The 19,182-nt window shown below is 54.3% G+C and overlaps 1 protein-coding gene across 5 annotated transcripts in view; it reads left to right on the plus strand.

The window, feature by feature from the left end:
- The first annotated feature begins 2,714 nt into the window (after positions 1-2,714).
- The window catches only part of LOC102895893 (B2 bradykinin receptor), a 51,060-nt gene continuing 34,592 nt past the window's right edge, over positions 2,715-19,182 (plus strand). For 2 of the 5 annotated variants that reach the window (XM_006925565.3, XM_015599558.2), the window contains exon 1: positions 6,954-8,094. The gene's annotated coding sequence lies outside the window, so the exon portion shown is untranslated. Of the gene's footprint in view, positions 2,985-3,471; positions 3,615-6,930; positions 8,095-19,182 lie in introns of those variants that run through there. The other 3 variants (XM_015599557.2, XM_015599559.2, XM_015599556.2) reach the window with 3 other exon arrangements.

Here is a 19,182-nt window from a genome sequence, read left to right on the forward strand (position 1 = left end):
CCATTCAGCGAGCGGTTATTGAGCACCAAGTGTGTGCCTGCCTGTGGGCTCGCGGAGGGTGTACACGTGGCCCCGGCCCTCGTGGAATGACAAGTCCACAACGGACATAGAAGACAGAAAGGGGACAAATGCACAGCATCGCAGATGGCGGGTGTCGCGCAAGCCCCCAGGTGACACAGATAACGGACTGGGCAGAGGTACCTTCTTAGCCAGGATGGCTGAGAAGCCTCCCCGAGGAGGACTCACTGAGGCCGTGACTGGGGGAGCAGAGGAGCTGGCTGTGGGCGCGGGGGGAAGACCCCTCCCAGGGGAGACGGCCTGCACCCGGGTTGGATGTTAGACACGGGAGAAACTGCAGAGGGCGGTTTGCCGTCTTAAAAACCCCTCCAGACAGCAAACAGATCGGTAGTTGCCGGGAGAGGGGCGACCAGGGAGGCTCGACCGCAAAAGGGGTACACTGCGCCGTGCGGGGTGCCGAACTACTCTGTGACACTGGGGTGTCGGAAGCACAGTCCGGCACCTGTCAAAACCCACAAGGGTGAGCTTCACTGCGTGCGAATTTTGTTAATTAAAAAACAGGATCCCTCAGGGCGGCGAGGAGGGGCTGGGAGGGGACAGGGGCGTCGGAAGGCAGCTGGGGCCACCGCGACGCCCTCGGTGAGAGAGGTCGGGTCTGGTTGGGTGGTGGCCGCGGGGACATGTGCGTGAGCTCGGGTTGCTGACCTCTGGGAGCCTCGGTTCCCTTCCTAGGGAGGCGGTGCAGCCACTCCCCTCTGTCACCTGCCGGGCTGGGCCCGGCGGGAGCACGTGCTGGGCACTGAGGCGCATGCGTGGTCGCGTTGCCGGGGCGTGGCCGCGGCGGGGCCTCAGCGCCTGGGCGAGCTCCGGGCCAGGGAGCCGCTGCGGGCTGCATTCGGAAAACAGACCCACACGGAAGGGTGAACGGAAGGGAAATTACTCAACGATGAAGGGCACCCGCTGGAGGTCCCCAGCCTGTGGATCGAGTGAGGTCACCGTGGCAGAGGAATGCGGCCCAGAGTGTTGTGTACTTAGAGCGTTTCTCTCTCCCAGGGGGGCCCAAGCAGTTGTGTTGGGCTAAATCGGGATCTAACTGAAGCGGAGAGGGACAGAGGGCAGAGAGTAAACAGAGAAAGCCTGACTCACCCTGGCGTCCACGGGGAGGGGAGACTCCGGCTGGAACTCCACGCCATGCGGGCCGGAGCGTGGGGATCAGGAGGCCTGAATTCTACTCCAGCTCAGCCACTCTAGCTGGGTGACCTTGGGCAGGGTACTCAGTCTCTCTGCCTCGTGATAAGAGTCACATGACTAGCACCTCAGTGAATGCAAAATACTCTACCCAGCGATGGTGGTGAAAAGGATGCTGATGCTGACGGTGACGATCGCCCCACCGAGTGGAAGTGTCCTTCCTTCCGCTCCCCCAGCCCCATCGTGGGGCTCAGGGTGTGAACCCGAGAGTGGGAACGAGCAGGAAGGAGGGCACCGCTGGTGCAGCTGCCGCGGGAAACGGTCTGGAGGCTCCTCAGAAAGTTAAACGTAGGGTTACCACATGACCCCGCAACTCCCCTTCTGGAGCCGAATTTCAAAAGAACTGGAGAGAGAGACTCGAGCAAACACTTTGACATGGATGTTCACAGCAGCATTTTTCACAATAGTGAAAAGGTGGAAATGGCCCACGTGCCCATCAGCAGGTGGACGGATAAACAAATGAGGTCTGTCCGGAATGTTATTCAGCCATAAACAGGAATGAAGGACCGACACATGCTACCACGTGGATGAACCTCCCAAGCATGATACAGAGCGTAAGAAGCCAGACCCAAAAGGTCACAAGTCGTGCGATTCCACGAAATGCCCAGAATAAGTAAATCCCTAAGACTCAGGGAGGTTGGTGGTTGCCAGAGGCTGCTTAATGGATGTGGGGTCTCCTTTGGGGGTGCAGAAAATTTTTTGGAACTAGACAGAGGTGAGGGTTGTACAATGCTGCGAATGTGCTAAATGTCACTGAACTAGGTAAGCTTTTAAATGGTTAATATATGTCATATGAATTTCATCTCAATTTTTTTAAAAAGGGGGTGAAAGGAGCGTTTTCACAGTCCACACTGCCGAGAAGAGAGAATTAGTCTGGGGGGATTAAGTGTCCCATGCATTCCCACTCAGCCATCCCCGCAGCTGGCCCTCTGGTGATGTGTTACTGTCCCTATTTTACCACGGGGGACCCAGGACTCCTGCCCAAGCTCTTGCAGCTGGTGGTGGCAGCTCTGAGCTGAAAGTCAAGGTCAGCACCTCTATTATTGACCCCTACTCTGTGCCCGTTGCTCTGCTAGTCACCACATATCGGCCATCTTCCCTGAGCCTCGCAACCCACAAGGCAGAAGTTATCCCCTCTGTGTTTCATGCAGAAATTGGTGAACAAAGCAGTTATGGTTGTATGCATGGAGCCACCCCTGTGACAAGTGTGGGGGACATTCAGGAGGACCCTGGCCCCTTGGCCCTGAGGAAGACAAGTCATGGGGCACTTGGAGAGCACAGACAGAAAGTGAGGGGCAGTAGAGACGGAGCTCAGAGAAAGGGGGCTTCCGGAGCAAGTGCACCGCCCCGGGCTGGGGAGCGAAGGGACTGGGTCTGGGAGAGGCGGAGGGTGAGGAGGGAGGAGCATGGCAGGGGAGGGGAGAGACCTGGGCGCGGTGCCAGCCTGATGGGCTCCAGGCCGGTCAGTCTGGCCAGTGCCGACGCTGCGGGAGAGGGTCCCAGGTTTGGTGGGAGGTACAAGGACCCTGGAGGTCGAGCTGGCTCCCTGTCTCACTGGTCAGTCCTAGGAGAAGAGGGGTTGAGGGGTGCCAGGAATCAGCCGTCACTCCTCACCCTGAGGATTTCCCAGCCTCCGGAGCCCCCAGCCGGCGCCCCAGCAGCAGGAAATGAGTAATCAGCTCTCAAGACCTACCGGAGGCCACAGCCCCAGAGCCAAGGTCAGCGTGAGGAAGGGTGGCCGGGCTGACTGGCTGACAGGCTGACCAAGGGCTCCTTCCTCCTAACCTGGGTGATGGATAATCTGCCATCCTTAACCGGCCTGACCCAGCCGTCCACCTCCCAGGGCGGCAGGGAGTCAGACAGAGGGACCAAGGAAGGACCGGCCTCCCTGTGCCACCCCTCACCTCCCCCCGAGTCCCTCTCCCACCTTGCCTCTTCGCCAGGTGGCAAGGACTTCATTCTCTCCCTGAATCCGAGGAAGGGGGTGGGAAAACCCAAGTGGGACCGGAATTGTGGGGGGAACCCTCATATCGAGAAGTTCGATAAAAACAGATGGGTTTGCTCTGTGCAGCGTCTCAGTGGCAAGGACTTCATTCCCTCCCCGAATCCGAGGAAGGGGGTGGGAAAACCCAAATGGGACGGGAATTGTGGGGGGAACCTCATATCGAGAAGTTAGATAAAAACAGATGGGTTTGCTCTGTGCAGCGTCTCCACTGTTCCGGTGAGCATGGGATGCGCACCCAGTGCAGGCCGTGGAACATCGATGGCATCGTCCCAGCGATGGCACATGGGAGATGAGTGCACAGATGTTTGCACTTAAAACGCACCGAGTGATAGAAAGATGGATGGTAAGATGCATACCAACAAATCAAATTTTCAGTTTTTCTTTATGTAGAAGGATATTAAGTAGCCAATAGCTTATCACTGGGCAGTGGGCAGCCACGGGGGATCGGAGCTGGGAAATGAGAGACGGCCTGTGCCCAAGGGCGATGCCTGCAGCAGGGCTGAGGTGCGGGGGTCTTCGGGATGGGGGTGGGGGCAGGAACGCAGAGGGCTGCACTTCAGCTGGGATGAGTTTGTAGGGTTCATGGCTGTGGGCCATAGAGCCAAACGATCAAAGCTTCAGGCCTTGCACGTGCTTTGCTGTGAATCGGTCAGAGCTTGCCTTCCGGTCCCACCTTCCAGTTTTCCTAGACAGGTCTGTCTGAGGCGTGCGTAACAGATTTACCCTTGGCTGGGCGTCCCCAGAGCAACAGGGAGTGGGTTGGGCTCTCTTGTCAGGACCGTAGGATTCTGGACAAGCACAGCCCACTCCTGGAGGCAGATGGAAAATGGCCTTCCTGGGGCGGGGGTCTGAGGACCTCGGCCTCACACACAGCCATTTAGAGAGAATGTTCTGGAACACTGAAATGGAGGAGCCGACATTCTTAAACACACACGTGTACATACGTGTCTACGGCCTTTGCATTTTGCACGGTCTTTTCTTCACTCCGACAAGGTCGGGTTGGGGGCTCTTCCCCAAAGACAGGATCGTGTCTTCATGCCATCAGCAGGTGTTCACGGGGTGCCTGTTCTGTGGGGGACCATAAACCGGAATAAATGAGACAGGAGTCCCTGACTGGTGGAGTTCACGCCCAACGGGGCACGGAGGAAACCCCAGGGGCTGGTAGGAGACGGTCGGGCTGCTGAGCGCAGCCAGGATGCAGCAAACCCAAACCAGGCACATCCAGAAATACTGCGGAACAGCCTCCTGAGAGAAAGGCGGGAGCCACCAAGTGCGCCAAAGGCGGGGCGCTCCAGGCAGAGACGATGGCACAGGCAAAGGTCTGGAGTCAAGGGCCACCCTGCCACATTAGGAGCCTTAGGTGGTTGGTTCTGCGGGGCTAAAGTTTCGGGGCTGGATGTGAGGCTGGAGAGGCCGAGGGGAGGAGGGAAGGAGGGTAGGCTCTTAGCATGCCACACAAAAGGGCCCTGGCTTGGTGGGGAGCTTGTCACAGTTCTGTAGGAATAACTCTGTCCTCTCTGAGCGCAGCTGGGCTGGCTGGAGCTGCAGGCCTGAGCCCCTGCAGGCCCCAGCGAGCAGACTGAATGGCAAGGGCTGTAAGTCAGTGGCTGCAGAGATTTGGGGGAAAAAAAGTTGAGCCGATTTTCCTCATAGCAATAATAAAGTATAAAAGGCGTGTTGATCCAGACATAAACCAGCGTGGGTTGTTACCAAGTCCATAAGGAGCTCCTTTGGAAATTATTCCCCACCCACACTCGGCCCCAAACAGGGAACCAGCCTCAGAGGTGGGCTCCCCGCAGTGGGAGTGTGCCTGATTCATTCATGTCTCCCTAACGATGCACAGCCTGCTATGTGGATGTCCAATAAAAGACTGAATGAATGGGTAGCTGAGTAGATGGGCGGGTAGGCGGGTAGGTGGAGGATGGATGGATGGATGGATGGATGGATGGATGGATGGATGGATGGATAAATGGGTAGATACGAGTGTAGGTGAATGGAAGAGTGCGTATTTTTAATAAGATTTCAAGATTCTTTGGATGGCAGGACACAACACAATGGCAGTTGGATGGAAGAAAAGCAGAGCTTTTTGTTACTATCGTTCCAAATGAGAGGAGTCCAGGCAGAGCCACAGGGCGCTGCACCCAAGGACAGGGTAAGAGCGAGCTGGGGCCGTAGGGCACAGCTCAGACACAGCAAGCAGAGTGGAGCTGCCCAGATTTCTCAGGCTCCCTGTGGATCGGCCAATCTGAATAATTTTGCAAGATCCAAGGCATAGAGACAATCCACAGTTGTTTGTAGCTGACTCCAAGGTCATCAGGGCCAGTGCCTAAAGGTCCAAAGCATGAGAGCCCAATAAAGAAGTGACTGGAGCATGAACATGGCTGCTCAAGAACTGACTGGCCGCCAACCAGAACATCAAAACGGGGTCAAGGCATTTTCTAAACTATATTAGGCTGGTGGATGAAGAAATGTGTGTAGGTGGACGGACGCCTTTGGGGCTCTCTCAGTCGATAGAATTCACAGAAGTGTCAGCATGGGATCCAGCTCATAGATGTGGAACCCCAGAATGTGTGAGATGAAAGGGGCTTCATGAGGCCCATCTGTCCTGAGGGGTCTCAACACACGTTGGATCACAGAAGACCCCCTCGGTAATTTGACGAAGGCTCCAGATCCTCTCTCCCAGAGAAAGCACATACGCACAGATCCGGGTACCACTTTAGAGGGCTGTGGACTCTGGGCAGCCTGTCCACAGAGCCCTGTCCCCCCCTGAGAAGACAGGATCCCCAGGTTAAGGAGCTGCAATGTGGTCGAACAGCCAGTGTGCAGAGCAGCTGAGCCAGGCACCCAGGACAGAAAAGCACTTGGCTCCAGTTTATGCGGACAGCTCATCACAGCCACGCCCGGCCTCGATCCCAGGCCTCCCCATCAACTCTCTGGGACTCAGTCTCCCCACCCACATGATGGAGTTGGACTGGATCACTGGGTTCGTACTTGGTTCAGAGAAGTTACAGGGGAAGGGGAGATGGCAGGCGGGGTCTGACCCTCTTGCGTATTCCCCAGCTCGAGCTTTGTCTTCTCTCTGTTGAGGAAATCTTTGAAAGTTTATTTTTTAAAAAGTTCGAAAGCCCCTGCCCTTTCCAGCTCCTAAGCTTCCGATAGTTAATGGATATGAATCACTAATGAGTCTCCAGAGAGAAGCTGAGAAGTCCATCAGGGTAGAAATGAGAGGGAACCACAGCCAAACGTCCCCGAAGAAATGGCTGCGTCTCAGGGGACGCAGACCCTTAAGTGTCACCAGGAAACAGGACAGGGAAAGGGGTTCAGTCTCTGAAAACGCTTCTGATTTTCTGCTGTCATTGTCCCTTGAGAGGCATCCATGGCATTAAAAAAAAAAAAAAACGTCAGAACTCCCCCTGCCCACCTGGCCACTCTCTGTTTACACCTTCTGTGCAAACACCTAAACTCAGAAGCAAAACAAGCCCGTAGGGTAAACAAATAATGATAAAGAACAAATGTTATGCTGGAAAAATCTATTCACTTATGGAGCGTGCCAGCCATCTACCTCAACGCCGGAAGGAAGAAAACTAATCTTTCAGGGTCACCTGCTGCGCTGTCAATATTCAAATCCATTATTTCGTCGAACTGAGAAAGGAGGTGGATCACAGACTGGGGAGCCAGGCAGCCCAGCTTCCCGAAAGAGCGAGCAGACGCGTTACTGCGTCTGTGTGCTCGGAGGAGAGCCTGGCAGCGTAGCGGTTACACACGTGTCAGGATCGTGTTGAATGGACTCAGAAGGAGTCTGGAGGCGGTGGCGAGAAGTCAGTGGCGAAGACCGATTCAAGGGTCTTGGGCTCTCGAGCCGCAGGCACAGCGAGGCGATACCCAGCGTGCTCTGAAGAAGAGCGGACAGCGAAGAGTTCGGCGGGTGACCAGCCCGTCCTTGAGAAGACGCGGTCCTGCGTCCTTAGCCTCCGGGTGGCTGCGAGACGGTCACCCTCCAGACGCGTGGCGGTCTGCGTCCCGGACGTCAGCGGGTCTGGACACGTGACCGTTCTTTCCTTAGCCCCTCAGGGGGCGACCGGAGGATTTTCTGGGGGCTGCTACGTGTCGGGGCGTGAGCACAGACAGGAGAGTTCAGACGTTTAAGTCCGCGGCTCATTAAAACAGGAGCAGAACCGGTCCCTCGGGCCTCGACCCACCTGCTTTGGGTAATTTAGCAGCTCGATTAGAGTGACACCCTTTCATTTCTTCACTGTATGCCTTAACTGTCACTAATCCTCAGCCCCACCCCCTGAGATTTGTCTCCATCAGCTCCATTTCACAGGTTAGAGAGGTTAAGTCACTTGTCCCAGGCCCTTAGCCAGGGAAGTGACAAAGCTGGGACTGAAATCCAGGACGCGGCCGCGTCCGACACTCCCAGGCTCTACAGAGCGGCGGTCTACACAATAGAACGTTCCTTGGGCCAATCTGGAAATCCTCTGTGAAACTTGCCGAGCTCTCAAAGCTTGGAGGTGCAGACAGAGACCTGGACAGTGGCAGCCGTCCCGCCTGGCCTCTGGGGTCCTGGGTTTTAGACACTGTAGCCAGCCTGGCTCAGAGTACTGGGCAGGAGCTGAGGACTAGGCTGGAGGTGGAGGGAGGAAGTGCCCAGGAGGGTGATGACATCACGGCCCAGCCCTTGAAAGATGAGCTGTTCCCGCCAGCACTCCAGCTCAGCTCAGCCAGCGGCTGCTCAGAGGGGAGGGGACCTCAGGCAGCCCTGCCAGACGCTGGATCCTGGAGGAGGGAGCAACAGAGGTGCCCGTGCAGCCACTCCGGTCAAGGTAGGTGCCGGGCAGGGGCTGGTCCTGCTCCTTCACCTGTGCTGGGAGGACAGGTGAGCCCAGCATGGAGCGAGGGCGGCAGGTGGGTGTCGCAGGGTTCCCTCAGGTCCCGGAGAGTTTGGGGAAAGTTCTCTTCCTTCCCTGGTCGTGACAAGTGACAGGAAGGGCTCCCAGCAGGAGGAATTGTTTGTTCTGGTTTGTTTTCTCGCTGAATCAGGGCGACATACAGGCGTGCGTGTTATTTGTGTGAGCCATTTAGTGATTTGTTTTCTATAGACTCTGGGTGGGCACCCGGGACTGAAGCATCGAGGAGAGAGCAGGGTGTAGCAGGGGTGGGTGTGGGGTTTAGACTCCAGAATCTGGCTTTTCACTCAGCTACGCCGCTGCTCATGGGCCCCATGTGACCTTGGACATGCCACCTAACCTCTCTGAGCCTCAGTTTATCTGCAAAATAGCCTGCTGGCCTGCTCGCCGGGTGGCAGGGGTTAAATCAGATCGCGGATGGAAGGGGCTTTGTAAATGCTGGCTGACAGGCACCGAGGTGGTGGCGATTTTAACTCAGATGGGCTTCTTGTCCTCCCAGTCCCAATCTAAGACAGAGGGATAAAAGGGAGCCGTAGTTCAGAGCATGGGCTTCGCATCCAGTCCCAGCTCTATTTCCATTCCCTGGGCGACACCGTTAACCCAATTTTTTCCCCCATTTCTCGAGCCGACCTGGCGGGGTGGTTGCAAAGACAAAAATGGACGCATGCCTGTGCAGTGCCACATATGCAGTTGGTGCTCAATAAATGGTAGCCATTATTAGAAGCTGCTGAGGGCAGGTAGTTTCCTGAGCAGGGGTGGGGGAGGACAATGGGCGTCGCTCTGCTGGGCAGGTCAGAATGTGCCTCCCTGAGTCACGGGCCGCCCGTGGCTCCCGCCAGCCCACAGGAAGTGGGAGCTCTGGCACAGGTGTGGGGCAGCGGGAGACCCTGAGCCAACCCCACCCCTGAGCGACACTGCCCACCCCGCTTTCTCTGGAGGTAAACCATCTGTGTCCTTCTGGCCCTGGTAGCCATGGAGGTGATGGGAACATTTTGTAATTGGGAGCCCCACAAGCTCGAAGAATTTACTATTTTCCTCCTGTCTGGGGAAATAATTGTGCCATGCGGTCTCTGCTAACACGGTGACCGTGTGGATTAAAAGTTCAGAGGGGGTTGGACCTGTGCCACCACACGGGCAGGGAGGAACACACCCGGGGCAGGGGAGAGTGCCCTGCGGACTCACCAGGGGACTCCGGTTTTCAGAATGAAAGCAGAGATCTTGTCTGTCCATTCGCAGCTACTGAGAACTATGTCTAGCATAAAGCGGGCTCGGTCAGTCCTTGGTGAGTGACAGAATGTTTAAATGGGTGAGCGGATGGGGGGATACATGAGCATTGGTCACATAGCAGGCACTAAAAACACACGGAACATATTACCAAGTGAAAGAAGCCAAACCGAAAAGGCTGCATACCATAAGACTCCAACGATACAACATTCTGGAAAAGGAAAGGCTAAAAAGCCAGAGCTGGGCAGAGAGAGGGATGAGTAGCAGAGCGCAGAGGGTTTCGAAGGCACTGAAACTGCTCTGCACGATGCCATCATGATCATTACACATTTGTCCAAACTCACAGCATGTACGACACCGAGAGCGAATCCCGGTATCCACAGCAGACTCTGGTTGATGATGATGTAGGTTCGTTGATTGAAACAAACGTTGCACTCTGGTGGGGCATGTTGGTATTCGGGGAGGCTGCGCTTGTGTGTGGGCAGGGGGCTTATGGGAAATCTCTGCACTTTCCACTCAATTTTTCTGTGAACCTAAAAGTGTTCTAAACAGTAAAGCCCGTGTTTAAACAAGAAAAAGGGAAAAGCACGCAGAGCCGGCCTGTGTGTCACTTTGAGGGTTCGGAGGCACGTGGAGTATCTCAGGGCCGTGAGTCAGAGGGTCAGAACGCGCTAAGACTTGGTCCTGGGGTGCTTCGCTTCCAAAGCCCACCCAGCCCAGTCCTTCCTTCCCGTGCAGCCAAAACCCTCTCCCACTGAGCAATGGTCCACTGTCTGTTTCTTAGATTTGGACTGACAATGCTGGTCTGTAACCTCTCTGAGCTAAATGTGCACAACTCCAATGTCAAAATACGCTTTCCGGAACGAACTCGAGGAGTCGGGTCTTTCTTTGGCTCTGTCATCAGAGTGGGATCTGTACAGTTCTGGAGGCTAGAAAAATGTGGACCCCCTAAAAAAAAAATCTTCACAGTGCAAAGCAGGCTGGAACTAACTAACATAGGCTCTGGGTTCAAATTCTGTTTATTGGCTAGAGACGCTGTCTGAGCCTCAGCTTTCTCAACTGTGCAAAGGGGCCAATCCTTCTTATTTCTGAGGACCGTGATGAGGGCTAACTGAGATGGTGCCGTCTGTGCCAGCAGGTGCCAGCCTCACTGCAGGGCTGGCCTGCGGGGCCAGGAACAAGAGCCTGGGACTATGAAAGGTATTTGCCCTGCAGTGGCTTGGGGGTTCCCCAGGAAAAGGGTCCCCCAGCATGTGCGCACTCACGTTCCTAGCTTATGCGTCTGTGGGCAGACCCGCTGGAGCCCTGACACGCCTCCCCACCGCACCCCCAACACCTTGGGCCTCTCCGACCTCTGTGGCCAGTGGCACGCTAGGAGGTGGGGCACAGAGAACTGGCTTCCAGACCCTGATTTAAATTCACTAGCTGGCTGAGCGACCTCAAGCAAGTCGCTTTGCTTCTCTGAGCCCTACGGGTCCACGTCTGAAAAGCAGCAGAACCTTTGCCAGGTAGCTCGTGGGGAGCTGTAAACAGGAGCGCACCAGGCTCTGGCACCGCCCGTCACTTCTGTGTTTGTTACTGTGCTGACTCGTACCCATGACGCCACATCCCCTCCTCTTTCCTGCGGGTTCCCAAGCGACCATGCTCCAGGCGGTGTAGCCTGTCAGGGAAGGACCAGCCATTTTCAAACTCTGTTGTGCATCAGAGTCACCCGAAGCTTGGTCCCCAGCGTAGATGCTAGGGCCCTCCCCTGGGACTGGGACTTGACGGTCCAGGTGCCCACGAACTTGCTCGCATCTCCAGGGACTTCGAAGCAAGTGGGCCTTCGTCCACCCTTTGAGACAAAGTATCTAAGCATTCCTGAGGGGAACAAACTCGAGAGGAGCTCAGGCCCTGTCCTGCCCTGAAGCGTGAAACCACCCTCCCCACACCCCTGTCAGTCCCCACAGCCAAGCGATTTGGGGTCCCCAAAACCCTGGCACTGGGACTTCATCATTGCCCCCTCCCACTTCATCTCAGGACTGACAGACACCCTCTCCCTGAGAGCTCGGGGCACCTCCCAGCCCAGCTCCCCTGGAGATGGATTGGGGCTTCAGCGTTCTGGGGAGCATCAAGCTGTGTCCCACCTCCCCCACCCAGCTGGAAGCCCTTCGAGGGAAAAAACTGAACCCAGCCCAGCGTGTGGCACCTACTGTGCGCCTAGAACACGCCTGCGGTGGCAACCTCCTGACGTGGATGGGAAGCTGTCCAGGGTCTTCCGGAGCCTCTGAGATTACATCTCCCAGCCAAATGGGAAATCTGTCCCATCAAATAACAAGAAAAGGAAAGACGCGTTACAGAAAAAAATCGTGTGGTCACAAAAACCAGTAAAATTCTGAGGTTCTCTGGCTAACAGACTGGTCTAATATGATTATGAAGCTTAATAACTGTTGAGAGAGGATACTTAAAATAGAAAGGACATAAAAAATTAGGTAATAATCTGGAACTGAAATTTCTCATTATTATATCTAAATCCGAAAGGGGAAAGGGGAAGGGAGGAGAGAAGAAAAAGTGTGCTAAAGATTTTATCTTACACGGAAGAATAGTTGTTTTTCTACTCCTGAGGCTAATAGAAAGATTCGAGTTTTAATATGTTTGTTAAAGATTTAAAGAAAAGCATTAAAAGAGTAGAAGAGTATATGTGTATATAACAATATGTTATATTTATTGTAAATTATAATAAGTTATATTACTTGTATTCTACAAAGAGTATACCCTCCAAGGAATATTTACAGAAATCGATTATGTCCTAGGCCCTAAAGAAAACCTCGACATAGCCTCAGAGGTAGAAGTCCGACAGGCTGCATTACCTGGTCATCCTATAGAAATTAACGTCAAACAGAGAAACTAAACATCACAAACCACTTGAAAATTTTTGAAAACACTCTTCCTCAGAACTCTTCCATCACAGGTTCTCAGGAATTAAATTATAGCTATTTGAGAAGTGACCAGCTATGAGAACCCCGCTAATCAAATTGATGGGAGGCAGCCAAACCATACTCATAGGAGAACACATCGATTCACTTTTATTAGTATTAAGCAATAAAGATTGCCGGTAAATGAATAGAGTGTTCAATTTAAGAAGCTAGATAATGGACCAAAAAATAGAAGAAAGAAGAAAAGAAAGGAAAAAGGAGGTAGAAGAAAGAACGATGATGATAAAACAAAATAATTAATTAGAGAGAAAAAAGGCATCGATATCAGTAATCCATCTACGGACAAGCCAAGAGCTGGATCTTCGATGGGAGGGGAGGAGAAAGCGACACGTGTTATGCAGAGGATGAAGATAAGATGCCAAGATGCCGCGACAGAGTGATGAGCCGCTGCTTGACTTCTGGTCAAGTTCAGCCTGTGGCCACAGGATCTGCCTGGCTGAGAATTTCCATCCGCCCCAGAAAGGTCTCCTTTCCTCCTGGGTCCGTTCTTGGGCGGGGGCGGAGGAGGCGGGGGGTGGTCCTTCATCTTTGAGCAGAAGACCTACATAAAGGTGGGGTACTGCGGAGCCAAAGGCCAGCCCAGGCCACGGCCTATCCTGGGGCTCCACCACGTCCGCTCCCACGCTCACCCAAGGTCTTGGTCAGAGCCCGCGAACAAACAGGCTCACGGATGTGCTACGTATTTGGCTATCGGTATTTTTAGAGTCAATATTTTGAAATCAGGATGTTTCATGTAAAAATGGAAATTCCTAGCTTCTCTGGAAATATGAGTGGCTCTGGCAGGGCTGAATTTGAACCCCCCCCAACCTGGTCACATACAGTCCTTTAGTTGAGGCCTTGGCTGGCCGGGTGCTCATGGCATCCACCCCTCGCACAGCCCCAGCGTCCGTTCTTACCTCCAGCCCCTCTGCCTGCACAGGCCCTGTGGGCATTTGCATCTGAGGCCCTGCTCTGCAGCTGGAGGCCTCGAGAAGTGTGTGCCCGCGGACGAGCCGCCAAGGCAGAACTGGGCTGGTTGCAAGGGGGAGGAAGAACTCTCAGAGTGGACGTACAAGGGCTCGGAGAGGGCAGGGGGCACCCGTTTCCCCACACACCCACGTAAGGGAAGGAAAGACAGCCTCCTCCCCAGCCTGGACTCTGGGGTCGGACTATAAAATGGGCCTATGGTAATGCCTGAAAGATGCAGCAGCTCCCCGGTCCGAAGCGGGAACATCCAACTGTGCATTGGAACCGTGCTGGAGGGCCCGACGCGCCCGAACAGACAGGGGAGAAGCTGGCCTGACCCTGAGGACAAACTGCACGGCCTGGGGTGCCGGGCTCACTGGGGTCTCTGGCGCCTCGGGCTCGTTCACGCTGGGCCCACGCCACAGAGCTTCCCTCACGCTCCGCCAGCCTCTTCACCGGCCTTATTCCTACTCGTCTCTTAAGATGAACCGGCCTCCCCTCCAGGAACCCTTCTATGCCCCTTGGCGCCCCCACAACTGCCTGTGGCCCCTCAGAGGCAGCACTACTCATGCTGGGTTGTGGTCGTCTGTGTGTGTGTCTGTCTCTCCTGCCAGCCTGTGAGCCACCCCAACCCCCGCCCCGAAGGCCGGGGCCTCGTCTTAGCTGTCTGTCCATCCCCAGCCCCCAGCTCACGGTCTATATATACACATCCTATTGGTTCCGTTTCTCCGGAGAACCCCAATTCTCACACGCACGCACGCACGCACACACTGCCTCTCTGCCGCCTGCGTGTCCCCAAGACCATCTTGCGACACGTCTAGAATGCCTAAGTTGTCTTTGTGAGCAGGTTTCAAGTTCTTTCTCTGGAGGGTCCTAGAGCCAGCTACAGCAGGGGGCATGTCCAGAGGGGGGACAGGGACGCAGTGGGGTAGACAGGCCCGGAGACTGCCCATGACACATGGGAGTATGCGCCAGCCCCACCTCCAGGCACCTGTGCCACCCAATGAACCTGCTAGGCCGGTGTGGCATCCCCACTCGAGAGTCAGGGAAATCGTCTCCAGAGGTGAGACAGCTGGTCAGGGGCTGAGCCGGGTGGGGACCTGGTCTGAGTCTTCCCACGGGGGCCCTGTGCCTCCCTGGATGGGTAAAGGTGTCCAGATAGAAGCTCATGAGGAACGCTCAGGCCAGTGACGAAACCAGCCCTCCTGCTGCTGGGGAGGGAGAATGGGGTCCAGAGCCGCAGACGCTGGTGGGAGCCTGAGCCCCCCGCCTGGGCCCTAACTGCCCTGACCAGGATGCCCCGCACGCCCCCGGCAGCTGACACGTGTGTTTCCTGTGAGGGTAAATAGCATGGGGGTGCTCCCTGCCACCGGCCTGGGGAGTTGTCTTCCAAGAGCCTATTTGCACTGAGGCAGCTGTGGCAGAAGGGGTGGAGCGGGGCGGCCGCGGCCGCCACAGCACAGAACAATCCGTGGGTTTGGGGACGGTGGAGGTGACTGCTAGTCCTGAGGCAGGAAAGGGAGCTAAGGGCTAATGAGATCCTGAGGGCCAGGGGTGACCTCTCTGGGTCCTCGCCACAACCTGCACACTGCAGATCATGCTCCCTGTCCTACAAGCAGGGGAGCCCAGGCTCAGAGAGGTGCCGCTCACTTAAAGTAACACTGTTAATAAATGGCAGAGTTGGAATCTGAATGCCACCAGCGTGACTCTATCACCCAGGCTCTTTTGTTGTTACACAGCAGGTTTGCTTCGCATGCCAGAGCCAGCCTTACAGGGCGGGGAGGTGAGGCAGCCAGAGAGATCGGAGGTGGAGGACAGGAGAAAAGAGCGGATAACAAACAAAGGAAGAAAAATCAGGCTGCCTTCCGGTTTTCTGCAGCAGCGAATACATCAGATCCCAACAGAAAGGCATCTACAGACTTAGGAGAGGTACCAGGTGTGACACTGAATGGTCCTTCATGAGCGAGGGCAACAGAAACACGCTCACAGGTGAAAGGGCTCGGACACGCCACCCTTGCAACCATCAGGAGAAAATCACTCACAGACCTAATCCAGGTGGCAGAGGCATGAATCAAAATAAAGACCAGTTAATAAATACGTAAATATTTCCTTGGAAATGAAAGCATGATGGTGCAATTATTTACCAGTTTTTATGTAAGCAAGTCCTTGTGCAATTATTTACCAGTTTTTATTATGTAAGCAAGTTCTTTCCTTAGAGCACAAGCTGGCTGGTTATCTTTCTTACATAAGCTAACCCGTAATTCGTTCCCTATTTAAAAAAAAAAAAAAAATAGGAGAAAACGCTTGGCTTACTTCAATATTTTTATTACGAAAGTAATGTATGTTCTTAATTTAAAAAATTAGAGTCTACCACAAAGAATAAAGAAAACACACCAAAGCAGCCCAAGGTCCCAGCCTCAAAGGTGACCAATAACAGTAATAACTTGATATTTTACCTTCTGGATTTTTCCCTACTGTGTTATATGTATATAATTTGGTACCCGGCTTTTTTTCCACTTGACGTGATATTCTCTCTTTTTTTGGCGAACTCTTCAGAGCATTATTTTTCACATATTTAACTAGTTCCCTGGTCCCAAGCATTTTGGTTTTTCTAATTTTCTTCTTCTAAAGGATGACGAGCATCTCTTTGCCTGCAACTTTTCCTGTCCTGTTGATTATTTTCAGAAACACCAAGCAGAAAGTGAAGGGCATTGTTTAGGTCCTTGATTTGCGTCACCAAATTATCCAAAGAGTGAACTTTCTGGAAACAGGTCGGGAGCCGTTCCACACTCCCTGCCTGATCCCACTCAGATGAGACATCAAGCTTCCATCTGCCTGCCTCCTTTGGTCTGTGACTAGCCCGTTAAACGCTTGCAAACCAGGTTACTTTTATGTTGTCTTAGCTTCGCAAGTTCCTGCAGGAATCGGGGCCAGGCAGGCAGAGGAGATGGGAGCGGCTGTCACATCCGCTGCAACCTCCTACTTATACTAATCCCTCATATTGATTGAGCACTTACTAATGACCAATCCCAATTCACTGATAGGACACTGAGGTTCAGAGAAGGTAAGGGGCCTAGCAGTAAGCAGAGATGTGGCTCCCTTTCCCCCGAGCCAGGCTTTGGAGCTGAGTTTGTAGGAGGGTGAGCAGCTTAGATGGCCTCTGCCTGGACAGATGCACAGTGGGCCGAGCAGGGCACCTCAGAGGCTTTTGTCTCTGGTTCCCAAACTGTGAAATGCAAGGAGACCAGGTGAGCTCATGCATGCAGAAATTCTCCTCAATGCCAGCTCAGGAAGTGGGAATTTTCCACCTGCTTTAGCACCAGAAATGATCTACCCGGGGTGTACCCCACCCCCAGGCAGGGTCTGCCAGGTTAACAGAGATAACAGCCTCTTCCGTTTGTCCCGCCCCTCCCGCCCTCCACGAGAAGGCAGCCTGCGGGTGGAGTGTGGGGTACGTGCAGAAGGTTGGTGGTCTGAGTCTGAACCCTGCACTTCATAACTCGGTGGCCTTCTGGGGGTTCATATTTTTCACCCTGAAATCAGATGGGGTCGCACGCGGTGTAACCGTCTTACAGGGTTGCTTGGGGAATGAAGGGAGATCAGGTCTGGGCATCTGTGGACATACAGGCAGCACCCTCAGCACCTGCACATCATATGAATTTCAATATTTGTGTCCCAAACCAGGAAGGCCGAGGGGCAAGAGATGGGGAGGTGTGATGGATGGGGCAGACACACAGAGTCCTAGGGCTTGAGTCCAGAGAGTTTAAGGAATCTTGGTCCAAATACACCGGAAACATTACCCAGACTTTACTTGAACACTTCCAGTGACAGGGAACTCACTACTGCAAAGAGCAAATGCAATCCAGCAAACATTCAATAAGCAGCTACTTTGGGCCAGGACTGGGGATTCAGAGAAGCGAAGACCCTGATCTACGCTCAAGGGACTGACAATGTGGCAGTCAGGATGGGTGTAAAACAATGGTGCACGTGTGTGTGCGCGTGTGTCTGTGTATGCATGCACGTGCAGACACCAACGACTGAAATACATTGTAGAAAGTCACTGCCACGGTGAGGCCCATCCTGGCGCCAGAACGAACGGCTTTGAAAAGTGCTCAGTCTCAGGCCGTCTTAGCTGCAAGGACCTTACGAAACAGTCTGTGTGGTCTCCCTCCTCCTGACCCTTCCGATGAGGAAACCGAGGCCCAGGGAAGGAAAGCCACCTGCTCAGGGCACATGCTGAGTCAGTGGCCCAGGGTAGGTCTAATGACAATAACAACAACAATAGCAGCTCCGATGCCAGCTGCTGTGAGTGGACGCCAGCTCCACGCCAGCCCCGGGCCAGGCATCCGTCAGCGCTGGCTCATCTCACCCTCACGCCACCCCCACGGGGCACGCTGTGGCCGTCCCCACCTTGCAGATGAAGAAGCAGGATTTCAGAGAGAAGTGGGGAGCTTGGGGTCCAGCCAGATCCACTTGTCACCTCCCCGGCCTTCTGGCAGCCCTGGCCCCAGACTGCCATTTGGCCACTAGGCCACCTCTCTGAGACCCCTGAGAAGGGAACAGACCTTGACGGTGAGGAGAAGGCTCTGGAAAGGCAGTCCCTTAGCTGGGGTGGGGGGATCTGAGCCTTTCCTGAGCCCCAAACTCCAGGCCCTTCCAGCAGGCTCTGCCTTATACTCTCGGCCACAATCCACTTGGCTTTTTGTTACTCTGGTGGCTTTGGGAGTGATCCCACTGGTCCCACTTATGAGTCTGTGGCCTTGGTTGGATAAATCACTTTGCTGACCCTTGGTCTGTAAAACAGACATAACAGGTCCCTGGCAGAACAGTTGCTTCACCCTCTAAAATACGTCTCCCTCCCTGCAGCTCTCCCTCCCTCCATCTCCCCTTTCTTAACAGGGGAGGTTATCCCCATTTTATCGAGAGGCTAAGTCACCTGCGCTGGTCATCCAGCTGGACGAATCACGACAGGTGCAGGTTTGCCTGGCTCCCGAGTCCAGACATGATGTGAATACCTGTGCTGGGGACTCAAGACCAACTTTGCCCATCCTCTCTGCTTGTCTAATCTTAGCAGATTCCTATCCTTCTGCAGAACAACTCTGCAGAAACACGCTCCTCTCCCGCTCTTTTCTGAAAAAGGTATAACTTTGGCCGAACCCGAGCTCTAGAATTCTGAAGGTCGACTCCCCGCATGTCAACAGGCCCCACCTCCCACAGTAGAATTAGGCAGTGGTCACATGGTGGCTTGGGCGAGGCTTGGACTTGACTGTGGCTTTGACTTTGGCAGGCCTGACAGGGTGGGGCCAGGACCCGGAATCCTTGGAGTCTTCAAAGAGCAGGGAAGGGAGGCAAGGAGACACCCCCACTGTGCCACACTGGTGATAGGGAACCTACTGGCCACCTCATTCCACCCATCTCTATGAGAGTCTGAGTGCCAGTGAGAAAGACAAACCCCTGAAAACACGGTGCCAATTCCATTGCCTCTGCTTGCATTCTTCTCAGAGTGGGGAGCTCACTGCTTCCTCCTCAGCAGCTTATTTCTTCCTTAGGGACAAGATTATGCAAAGGTCTCCAGAATCATCTATTATCACTGCTCCTTTTTCCAATAAGGAAATGAAGGCCCAGAGATGTCAAGGCATTTATCCAAAGTCACCCCTGGTACTCAGTGACAGAGGCAGGACTAGAATCCAGGGCTCCGAGGCCCAGAGCATACTCCTTTGCTGCGGAGTCTCAGACGAGGAGGGATCTCTGCTGGCTGAGAGGTCAGGGAGGGCTTCTCGGAGGAAGCAACGTTTGAGACTGTCCTTGAAGGATGGCACTAGGATGTGGCTGGAGGTCTCCATTCTTTTGGTCCTGCCCA

The sequence above is a fragment of the Pteropus alecto genome, unplaced genomic scaffold (genome assembly GCF_000325575.1).
Source record: "Pteropus alecto unplaced genomic scaffold, ASM32557v1 scaffold8, whole genome shotgun sequence".
Lineage (NCBI taxonomy): Eukaryota > Metazoa > Chordata > Mammalia > Chiroptera > Pteropodidae > Pteropus > Pteropus alecto.